Source organism: Oncorhynchus keta, unplaced genomic scaffold, assembly GCF_023373465.1.
Source record: "Oncorhynchus keta strain PuntledgeMale-10-30-2019 unplaced genomic scaffold, Oket_V2 Un_contig_25929_pilon_pilon, whole genome shotgun sequence".
In the NCBI taxonomy this organism is placed as follows: Eukaryota; Metazoa; Chordata; class Actinopteri; order Salmoniformes; family Salmonidae; genus Oncorhynchus; species Oncorhynchus keta.
The window spans coordinates 1-10,000 of NW_026284696.1; the positions used below are offsets into that span (position 1 = coordinate 1).

Sequence of the window (10,000 nt, forward strand, 5' to 3'; positions counted from 1 at the left end):
GGGTTGAGGCTAGGTGCAGGGTTAAGGCTAGGTGCAGGGTTAAGGCTAGGTGCAGGGTTAAGGCTAGGTGCAGGGTTGAGGCTAGGTGCAGGGTTAAGGCTAGGTGCAGGGTTAAGGCTAGGTGCAGGGTTGAGGCTAGGTGCAGGGTTGAGGCTAGGTGCAGGGTTAGAGGCTAGGTGCAGGGTTAAGGCTAGGTGCAGGGTTGAGGCTAGGTGCAGGTTTGAGGCTAGGTGCAGGGTTGAGGCTAGGTACAGGGTTGAAGCTAGGTGCAGGGTTAAGGCTAGGTGCAGGGTTGAGGCTAGGTACAGGGTTGAGGCTAGGTGCAGGAGTTAAGGCTAGGTGCAGGGTTGAGGCTAGGTACAGGGTTGAGGCTAGGTGCAGGGTTGAGGCTAGGTGCAGGGTTGAGGCTAGGTACAGGGTTGAGGCTAGGTGCAGGGTTAAGGCTAGGTGCAGGGTTAAGGCTAGGTGCAGGGTTAAGGCTAGGTGCAGGGTTAAGGCTAGGTGCAGGGTTAAGGCTAGGTGCAGGGTTAAGGCTAGGTGCAGGGTTGAGAGCTAGGTGCAGGGTTGAGGCTAGGTGCAGGGTTAAGGCTAGTTGCAGGGTTGAGGCTAGGTGCAGGTTTGAGGCTAGGTGCAGGGTTGAGGCTAGGTACAGGGTTTAGACTAGGTGCAGGGTTTAGACTAGGTGCAGGGTTTAGACTAGGTACAGGGTTTAGACTAGGTACAGGGTTTAGACTAGGTGCAGGGTTTAGACTAGGTGCAGGGTTTAGACTAGGTTGCAGGGTTTAGACTAGGTGCAGGGTTTAGACTAGGTGCAGGGTTTAGACTAGGTGCAGGGTTTAGACTAGGTGCAGGGTTTAGACTAGGTGCAGGGTTTAGACTAGGTGCAGGGTTTAGACTAGGTGCAGGGTTTAGACTAGGTGCAGGGTTTAGACTAGGTGCAGGGTTTAGACTAGGTGCAGGGTTTAGACTAGTTGCAGGGTTTAGACTAGGTGCAGGGTTTAGACTAGGTGCAGGGTTTGAACTAGGTGCAGGGTTTAGACTAGTTGCAGGGTTTAGACTAGGTGCAGGGGTTTTAGACTAGGTGCAGGGTTTAGACTAGTTGCAGGGTTTTAGACTAGGTGCAGGGTTTTAGACTAGGTGCAGGGTTTAGACTAGTTGCAGGGTTTAGACTAGGTGCAGGGGTTTAGACTAGGTGCAGGGTTTAGACTAGGTGCAGGGTTTAGACTAGGTGCAGGGTTGAGGCTAGGTACAGGGTTTAGACTAGGTCACAGGGTTAGACTAGGTCTGGGGTTTGAACTGGGTGCAGGTTGAGGCTAGGTGCAGGGTTAAGGCTAGGTGCAGGGTTGAGGCTAGAGTGCAGGGTTGAGGCTAGGTGCAGGAGTTAAGGCTAGGTGCAGGAGTTAAGGCTAGGTGCAGGGTTAAGGCTAGGTGCAGGGTTAAGGCTAGGGTGCAGGAGTTAAGGCTAGGTGCAGGGTTCAGCTAGTTGCAGGGTTGAGGAATAGGTGCAGGGTTGAGGCTAGGTGCAGGGTTGAGGCTAGGTGCAGGGTTAAGGCTAGTTGCAGGGTTGAGGCTAGGTGCAGGTTTGAGGCTAGGTGCAGGGTTGAGGCTAGGTACAGGGTTTAGACTAGGTGCAGGGTTTAGACTAGGTGCAGGGTTTAGACTAGGTTCAGGGTTTAGACTAGGTACAGGGTTTAGACTAGGTACAGGGTTTAGACTAGGTGCAGGGTTTAGACTAGGTGCAGGGTTTAGACTAGGTGCAGGGTTTAGACTAGGTACAGGGTTTAGACTAGGTGCAGGGTTTAGACTAGGTGCAGGGTTTAGACTAGGTGCAGGGTTTAGACTAGTTGCAGGGTTTAGACTAGTTGCAGGGTTTAGACTAGGTGCAGGGTTGAGGCTAGGTGCAGGGTTTGAGGCTAGGTGCAGGGTTAAGGCTAGGTGCAGGGTTAAGGCTAGGTGCAGGGTTAAGGCTAGGTGCAGGGTTAAGGCTGAGGTGCAGGGTTAAGGCTAGTTGCAGGGTTGAGGAGCTAGAGTGCAGGTTTGAGAGCTAAGAGTGCAGGGTTGAGGCTGAGTGCAGGGTTAAGGCTAGGTGCAGGGTTGAGGCTAGGTGCAGGTTTGAGAGGCTAGGTGCAGGGTTGAGGCTAGGTACAGGGTTGAAGCTAGGTGCAGGGTTGGGGCTAGGTGCAGGAGTTGAGGCTAGGTACAGGAGTTGAGGCTAGGTGCAGGGTTAAGGCTGGGGTGAGGTTGAGGCTAGAGTACAGGGTTGAGGCTAGGTGCAGGGTTGAGGCTAGGTGCAGGGTTGAGGCTAGGTACAGGGTTGAGGCTAGGTGCAGGAGTTAAGGCTAGAGTGCAGGGTTAAGGCTAGGTGCAGGGTTAAGGCTAGGTAGGGTTAAGGCTAGGTGCAGGGTTAAGGCTAGTTGCAGGGTTGAGGCTAGGTGCAGGGTTGAGGCTAGGTGCAGGGTTGAGGCTAGGTGCAGGGTTAAGGCTAGTTGCAGGGTTGAAGAGGCTAGGTGCAGGTTTGAGGCTAGGTGAGGTTGAGGCTAGGTACAGGAGTTTAGACTAGGTGCAGGGTTTAGACTAGGTGCAGGGTTTAGACTAGGTGCAGGGTTTAGACTAGTTGCAGGGTTTAGACTAGTTGCAGGGTTTAGACTAGTTGCAGGGTTTAGACTAGTTGCAGGTTTGAATAGGTGCAGGGTTTAGACTAGTTGCAGGGTTTAGACTAGGTGCAGGGTTTAGACTAGGTGCAGGGTTTAGACTAGGTGCAGGGTTTAGACTAGGTGCAGGAGGTTTAGACTAGGTGCAGGGTTTAGACTAGGTGCAGGGTTTAGACTAGGTGCAGGGTTTAGACTAGGTGCAGGGAGTTTAGACTAGGTGCAGGGGTTTAGACTAGGTGCAGGGTTTAGACTAGGTGCAGGGTTGAGGCTAGGTACAGGGTTTGAATAGGTGCAGGGTTTAGACTAGGTGCAGGAGTTTAGACTAGGTGCAGGGTTGAGGCTAGGTGCAGGGTTAAGGCTAGGTGCAGGGTTGAGGGCTAGGTGCAGGAGTTGAGGCTAGAGTGCAGGGTTAAGGCTAGGTGCAGGGTTAAGGCTAGGTGCAGGGTTAAGGCTAGGTGCAGGGGTTAAGGGCTAGGTGCAGGGTTAAGGCTAGTTGCAGGGTTGAGGCTAGGTGCAGGGTTGAGGCTAGGTGCAGGAGTTGAGGCTAGGTGCAGGAGTTAAGGCTAGTTGCAGGGTTGAGAGCTAGAGTGCAGGTTTGAGGCTAGGTGCAGGGTTGAGGCTAGGTACAGGGTTTAGACTAGGTGCAGGGTTTAGACTAGGTGCAGGGTTTAGACTAGGTGCAGGGTTTAGACTAGGTACAGGGTTTTAGACTAGGTACAGGGTTTGAGACTAGGTGCAGGGTTTAGACTAGGTGCAGGGTTTAGACTAGGTGCAGGGTTTAGACTAGGTGCAGGGTTTAGACTAGGTACAGGGTTTAGACTAGGTACAGGAGTTTAGACTAGGTGCAGGGTTTAGACTAGGTGCAGGGTTTAGACTAGTTGCAGGGTTTAGACTAGTTGCAGGGTTTAGACTAGGTGGGGTTGAGGCTAGGTGCAGGATTGAGGCTAGGTGCAGGGTTAAGGCTAGGTGCAGGGTTAAGGGAGTGCAGGGTTAAGGCTAGTTGCAGGGTTGAGGGCTAGGTGCAGGTTTGAGGAGCTAGGTGCAGGGTTGAGGCTAGGTACAGGGTTTAGACTAGGTGCAGGGTTTAGACTAGGTGCAGGGTTTAGACTAGGTGCAGGAGTTTGACTAGGTGCAGGAGTTTAGACTAGGTACAGGGTTTAGACTAGGTGCAGGGTTTAGACTAGGTACAGGGTTTAGACTAGGTGCAGGGTTTAGACTAGTTGCAGGGTTTAGACTAGTTGCAGGGTTTAGACTAGTTGCAGGGTTTAGACTAGGTGCAGGGTTTTAGACTAGGTGCAGGGTTTAGACTAGGTGCAGGGTTTAGACTAGTTGCAGGGTTTAGACTAGGTGCAGGGTTTAGACTAGGTGCAGGGGTTTAGACTAGGTGCAGGGTTTAGACGAGTTGCAGGGTTTAGACTAGGTGCAGGGTTTAGACTAGGTGCAGGGTTTAGACTAGGTGCAGGGTTTAGACTAGTTGCAGGGTTTAGACTAGGTGCAGGGTTTAGACTAGGTGGGGGTTTAGACTAGGTGCAGGGTTTAGACTAGTTGCAGGGTTTAGACTAGGTGCAGGGTTTAGACTAGGTGCAGGGTTTAGACTAGGTGCAGGGTTTAGACTAGTTGCAGGGTTTAGACTAGGTGCAGGGTTTAGACTAGGTGCAGGAGTTTAGACTAGGTGCAGGGTTTAGACTAGGTACAGGGTTTAGACTAGGTACAGGGTTTAGACTAGGTGCAGGGTTTAGACTAGGTGCAGGGTTTAGACTAGGTGCAGGGTTTAGACTAGTTGCAGGGTTTAGACTAGGTGCAGGGTTTAGACTAGGTGCAGGGTTTAGACTAGGTGCAGGGTTTAGACTAGGTACAGGGTTTAGACTAGGTGCAGGGTTTAGACTAGGTGCAGGGTTTAGACTAGGTGCAGGGTTTAGACTAGGTGCAGGGTTTAGGCAGGTTGCAGGGTTTAGACTAGGTGCAGAGGGTTTAGACTAGGTGCAGGGTTTAGACTAGGTGCAGGAGTTTAGACTAGTTGCAGGGTTTTAGACTAGGTGCAGGGTTTAGACTAGGTGCAGGGTTTAGACTAGGTGCAGGGTTTAGACTAGTTGCAGGGGTTTTAGACTAGGTGCAGGGTTTAGACTAGGTGCAGGGTTTAGACTAGGTGCAGGGTTGAGGCTAGGTACAGGGTTTAGACTAGGTGCAGGGGTTTAGACTAGGTGCAGGGTTTAGACTAGGTGCAGGGTTGAGGCTAGGTGCAGGGTTAAGGCTAGGTGCAGGGTTGAGGCTAGGTGCAGGGTTGAGAGCTAGGTGCAGGGTTAAGGCTAGGGTGCAGGGTTAAGGCTAGGTGCAGGGTTAAAACTAGAGTGGGGGTTGAGGCTAGGTGCAGGAGTTTAGACTAGGTGCAGGAGTTTGGGACTAGGTGCAGGGTTTAGACTAGTTGCAGGGTTTAGACTAGGTGCAGGGTTTAGACTAGGTGCAGGGTTTAGACTAGGTGCAGGAGTTTAGACTAGGTGCAGGGTTGAGGCTAGGTACAGGGTTTAGACTAGGTGCAGGGTTTGAGACTAGGTGCAGGGTTTAGACTAGGTGCAGAGGTTTAGACTAGGTACAGGGTTTAGACTAGGTACAGGGTTTAGACCAGGGTTAGAGTTTATACCAGGCCAGCGTCTGTCCGTAGATGAGTTCCAACACGTTCCTGGAGATGTCAAACACAGGCTTTCTTTTCCTCTTCAACACCCTCTGAGAAAACAACCTGCAGGGGGGAGGGAGGGAGGGAGAGGGAGAGGAGGAGAGAGAGAGAGAGAGAGAGAGGAGAGAGAGGAGAAGAAAGAGAGAGAAGGAAAGGAAAGAGGCAAAGAGAGAGGAAAGAGAGGGAAAGGAGGGAGGTGAGGGAGGAGAGGGAGGGAGGGAGGGAGGGAGGGAGGGAGGGAGGGGAGGAGGAGGGGAGGGAAAGGGAGGAGGAAAGAGAGAGATAAGAAGATGAGGATAAAGGATTGAGAATGGGAAAAAAGCAATAGAGATTGTATGCCACGTTAGACAAGTTGAGAGTTTATGAAGCAAGAATATGAGAAAGAGAGACAGAAAGACAGAGAGAGACAGACACACACAGACAGACAGACCCACCTCCAGAGGAACTCTCCAAAGAAGGTGTCCAGTATGGTGAAGATGAAGTCCATGAGGAGGAAGCGGTACAGCTCTTGTCCTACAAAACTCTCCCAGCACTGACAACAACACCACAACAAACTACATCAACAACATTAACATCAATATCAACAACACATGAGACGCCAGTCATAACAGCAGCACAGATTTCATTTTGAGTACATAATGCTGTAAATGGAACGTTGGGACAGAATGGGAACGTTGGGACAGAATGGGAACAGAATGGGAACGTTGGGACAGAATGGGAACAGAATGGGAATGTTGGGACAGAATGGGAACAGAATGGGAACGTTGGGACAGAATGGGAACAGAATGGGAACGTTGGGACAGAATGGGAACAGAATGGGAACGTTGGGACAGAATGGGAACAGAATGGGAACGTTGGGACAGAATGGGAACAGAATGGGAACGTTGGGACAGAATGGGAATGTTGGGACAGAATGGGAACGTTGGGACAGAATGGGAACAGAATGGGGATGTTGGGACAGAATGGGAACAGAATGGGGATGTTGGGACAGAATGGGGATGTTGGGACAGAATGGAATTGTTGGGACAGAATGGGGATGTTGGGACAGAATGGGGATGTTGGGACAGAATGGAATTGTTGGGACAGAATGGGGATGTTGGGACAGAATGGGAATGTTGGGACAGAATGGGAACAGAATGGGAATGTTGGGACAGAATGGGAATGTTGGGACAGAATGGGAACAGAATGGGAATGTTGGGACAGAAGCGGAATACTGGAACGGGAATGTTCCTCTCACCTGCAGGCCGATGCTGTGGGGGTCAGAAGCGATCCGGCCCAGCCAATGGAAGCACAGCACTACCAGCACGCTCACTTTCAACATCAGGTTCCTGAAACACACAAATAGAATAGATGTTTTACATGTTTAGCACACAGACACACACACACTTCTGTCAACTAGCAAGACTCTTGATTTCCATAAACTCTCCATCAACTTCATTAAGTCTGTAGGGCGCACATCCACCCCTCTACCTGCAGATGGCGATGTATGTGTGAACGCAGGGTGAGTCATAGTGCTCACACACACACAGTTTGTGGACTGCAGGTCCACCCCCCTACCTGCTGATGGCGATGTATGTGTTTACGCTGGGCGAGTCGTACTCCTCCATCCAGGCAGTAGCGTTGAAGATGCCAGGGAGCAGGAGGTTGATGAGAGACACTACGACTGGCAGGGCCAACAGACTGGCTTCCTTCAGGAGAGGGTCCTTAGTGGGAATACGAGATCTGTACTGGAGGTCCTACAGAGGGAGGGGGGGAGGAAGAGAGAGAGAGGGTCCTTAGTGGGAATACGAGATCTGTACTGGAGGTCCTACAGAGGGAGGGGGAGGAAGAGAGAGAGGGTCCTTAGTGGGAATACGAGATCTGTACTGGAGGTCCTACAGAGGGAGGGGGAGGAAGAGAGAGAGAGGGTCCTTAGTGGGAATACGAGATCTGTACTGGAGGTCCTACAGAGGGAGGGGGAGGAAGAGAGAGAGAGGGTCCTTAGTGGGAATACGAGATCTGTACTGGAGGTCCTACAGAGGGAGGGGGGGAGGAAGAGAGAGAGAGGGTCCTTAGTGGGAATACGAGATCTGTACTGGAGGTCCTACAGAGGGAGGGGGGAGGAAGAGAGAGAGAGGGTCCTTAGTGGGAATACGAGATCTGTACTGGAGGTCCTACAGAGGGAGGGGGGAGGAAGAGAGAGAGAGGGTCCTTAGTGGGAATACGAGATCTGTACTGGAGGTCCTACAGAGGGAGGGGGGGAGGAAGAGAGAGAGAGGGTCCTTAGTGGGAATACGAGATCTGTACTGGAGGTCCTACAGAGGGAGGGGGGGAGGAAGAGAGAGAGAGGGTCCTTAGTGGGAATACGAGATCTGTACTGGAGGTCCTACAGAGGGAGGGGGAGGAAGAGAGAGAGAGGGTCCTTAGTGGGAATACGAGATCTGTACTGGAGGTCCTACAGAGGGAGGGGGAGGAAGAGAGAGAGAGGGTCCTTAGTGGGAATACGAGATCTGTACTGGAGGTCCTACAGAGGGAGGGGGGGAGGAAGAGAGAGAGAGGGTCCTTAGTGGGAATACGAGATCTGTACTGGAGGTCCTACAGAGGGAGGGGGGAGGAAGAGAGAAAGAGGGTCCTTAGTGGGAATACGAGATCTGTACTGGAGGTCCTACAGAGGGAGGGGGGAGGAAGAGAGAGAGAGGGTCCTTAGTGGGAATACGAGATCTGTACTGGAGGTCCTACAGAGGGAGGGGGGGAGGAAGAGAGAGAGAGGGTCCTTAGTGGGAATACGAGATCTGTACTGGAGGTCCTACAGAGGGAGGGGGAGGAAGAGAGAAAGGGTCCTTAGTGGGAATACGAGATCTGTACTGGAGGTCCTACAGAGGGAGGGGGAGGAAGAGAGAGAGAGGGTCCTTAGTGGGAATACGAGATCTGTACTGGAGGTCCTACAGAGGGAGGGGGAGGAAGAGAGAAAGGGTCCTTAGTGGGAATACGAGATCTGTACTGGAGGTCCTACAGAGGGAGGAAGAGAGAGAGAGGGTCCTTAGTGGGAATACGAGATCTGTACTGGAGGTCCTACAGAGGGAGGGGGAGGAAGAGAGAGAGAGGGACAGAAGGTGAGAAGGTGTAAGACGTCAGTGGAGAATGAAAGCAATGTACAGCAGCTGAAAACGTGTGTCTCTTACCTTGTGCATGTACTCAGAGAAGTAGTAGAGAGCTAGAACACAGGCCACTGTACTGCCGATACAGATGAACCAGGCCAGAACATGTACCAGCACACGTCCTATTCTCTGACACGCTGTCTTCTGACATGCTTACGACTCGTCTCCTCTAACAACTCCTACACACAGAGAGAGACAGACAGAGAGACATGCTTACGACTCGTCTCCTTTAACAACTCCAACACACAGAGAGAGAGAGAGAGAGAGAGAGAGAGAGAGAGAGAGAGAGAGAGAGACATGGTTACGACTCGTCTCCTTTAACAACTCCAACACAGAGAGAGAGAGAGAGAGAGAGAGAGAGAGAGAGACATGGTTACGACTCGTCTCCTTTAACAACTCCAACACAGAGAGAGAGAGAGACAGACAGAGAGACATGGTTACGACTCGTCTCCTTTAACAACTCCTACACAGAGAGAGACATGGTTACGACTAGTCTCCTCTAACAACTCCAACACAGAGAGAGACATGGTTACGACTCGTCTCCTTTAACAACTCCTACACAGAGAGAGAGACATGGTTACGACTAGTCTCCTCTAACAACTCCTACACAGAGAGAGACATGGTTACGACTAGTCTCCTTTAACAACTCCTACACAGAGAGAGACATGGTTACGACTAGTGTCCTTACCCTGAGTGTGTTCGTGTCCCTACCCTGAGTGTGTACGTATCCCTACCCTGAGTGTGTACGTGTCCCTACCCTGAGTGTGTACGTGTCCCTACCCTGAGTGTGTCCCTACCCTGAGTGTGTACGTGTCCCTACCCTGAGTGTGTTCGTGTCCCTACCCTGAGTGTGTTCGTGTCCCTACCCTGAGTGTGTTCGTGTCCATACCCTGAGTGTGTACGTGTCCCTAACCTGAGTGTGTACGTGTCCCTAACCTGAGTGTGTACGTGTCCCTACCCTGAGTGTGTTCGTGTCCCTAACCTGAGTGTGTTCGTGTCCCTACCCTGAGTGTGTCCCTACCTTGAGTGTGTACGTGTCCCTAACCTGAGTGTGTTCGTGTCCCTAACCTGAGTGTGTACGTGTCCCTACCCTGAGAGTGTACGTGTCCCTACCCTGAGTGTGTACGTGTCCCTACCCTGAGTGTGTTCGTGTCCCTACCCTGAGTGTGTACGTGTCCCTACCCTGAGTGTGTTCGTGTCCCTACCCTGAGTGTGTTCGTGTCCCTAACCTGAGTGTGTACGTGTCCCTACCCTGAGTGTGTACGTGTCCCTACCCTGAGTGTGTACGTGTCCCTACCCTGAGTGTGTACGTGTCCCTACCCTGAGTGTGTACGTGTCCCTACCCTGAGTGTGTACGTGTCCCTACCCTGAGTGTGTACGTGTCCCTACCCTGAGTGTGTACGTGTCCCTACCCTGAGTCCCTACCCTGAGTGTGTACGTGTCCCTACCCTGAGTATGTACGTGTCCCTACCCCTGAGTGTGTACGTGTCCCTACCCTGAGTGTGTACGTGTCCCTACCCTGAGTCCCTACCCTGAGTGTG

The 10,000-nt window shown here is 52.0% G+C and overlaps 1 long non-coding RNA gene and 1 pseudogene across 2 annotated transcripts; one reads left to right on the top strand and one right to left on the bottom strand.

Moving 5' to 3' along the window:
* Positions 1 to 5,240: 5,240 nt before the first annotated feature.
* Positions 5,241 to 10,000, bottom strand: part of LOC127922500 (transmembrane channel-like protein 6) — a 17,200-nt pseudogene continuing 12,440 nt past the window's right edge.
* LOC127922501 (uncharacterized) lies at positions 7,292 to 8,116 on the top strand. Of its 2 annotated transcripts, none has more exons than XR_008111566.1 (3): positions 7,292 to 7,402; positions 7,543 to 7,684; positions 8,034 to 8,116. It is a non-coding gene; the product is annotated as an uncharacterized LOC127922501 (long non-coding RNA). The 2 variants fall into 2 exon arrangements; XR_008111565.1 differs by lacking the exon at positions 8,034 to 8,116 and adding an exon at positions 7,823 to 7,905.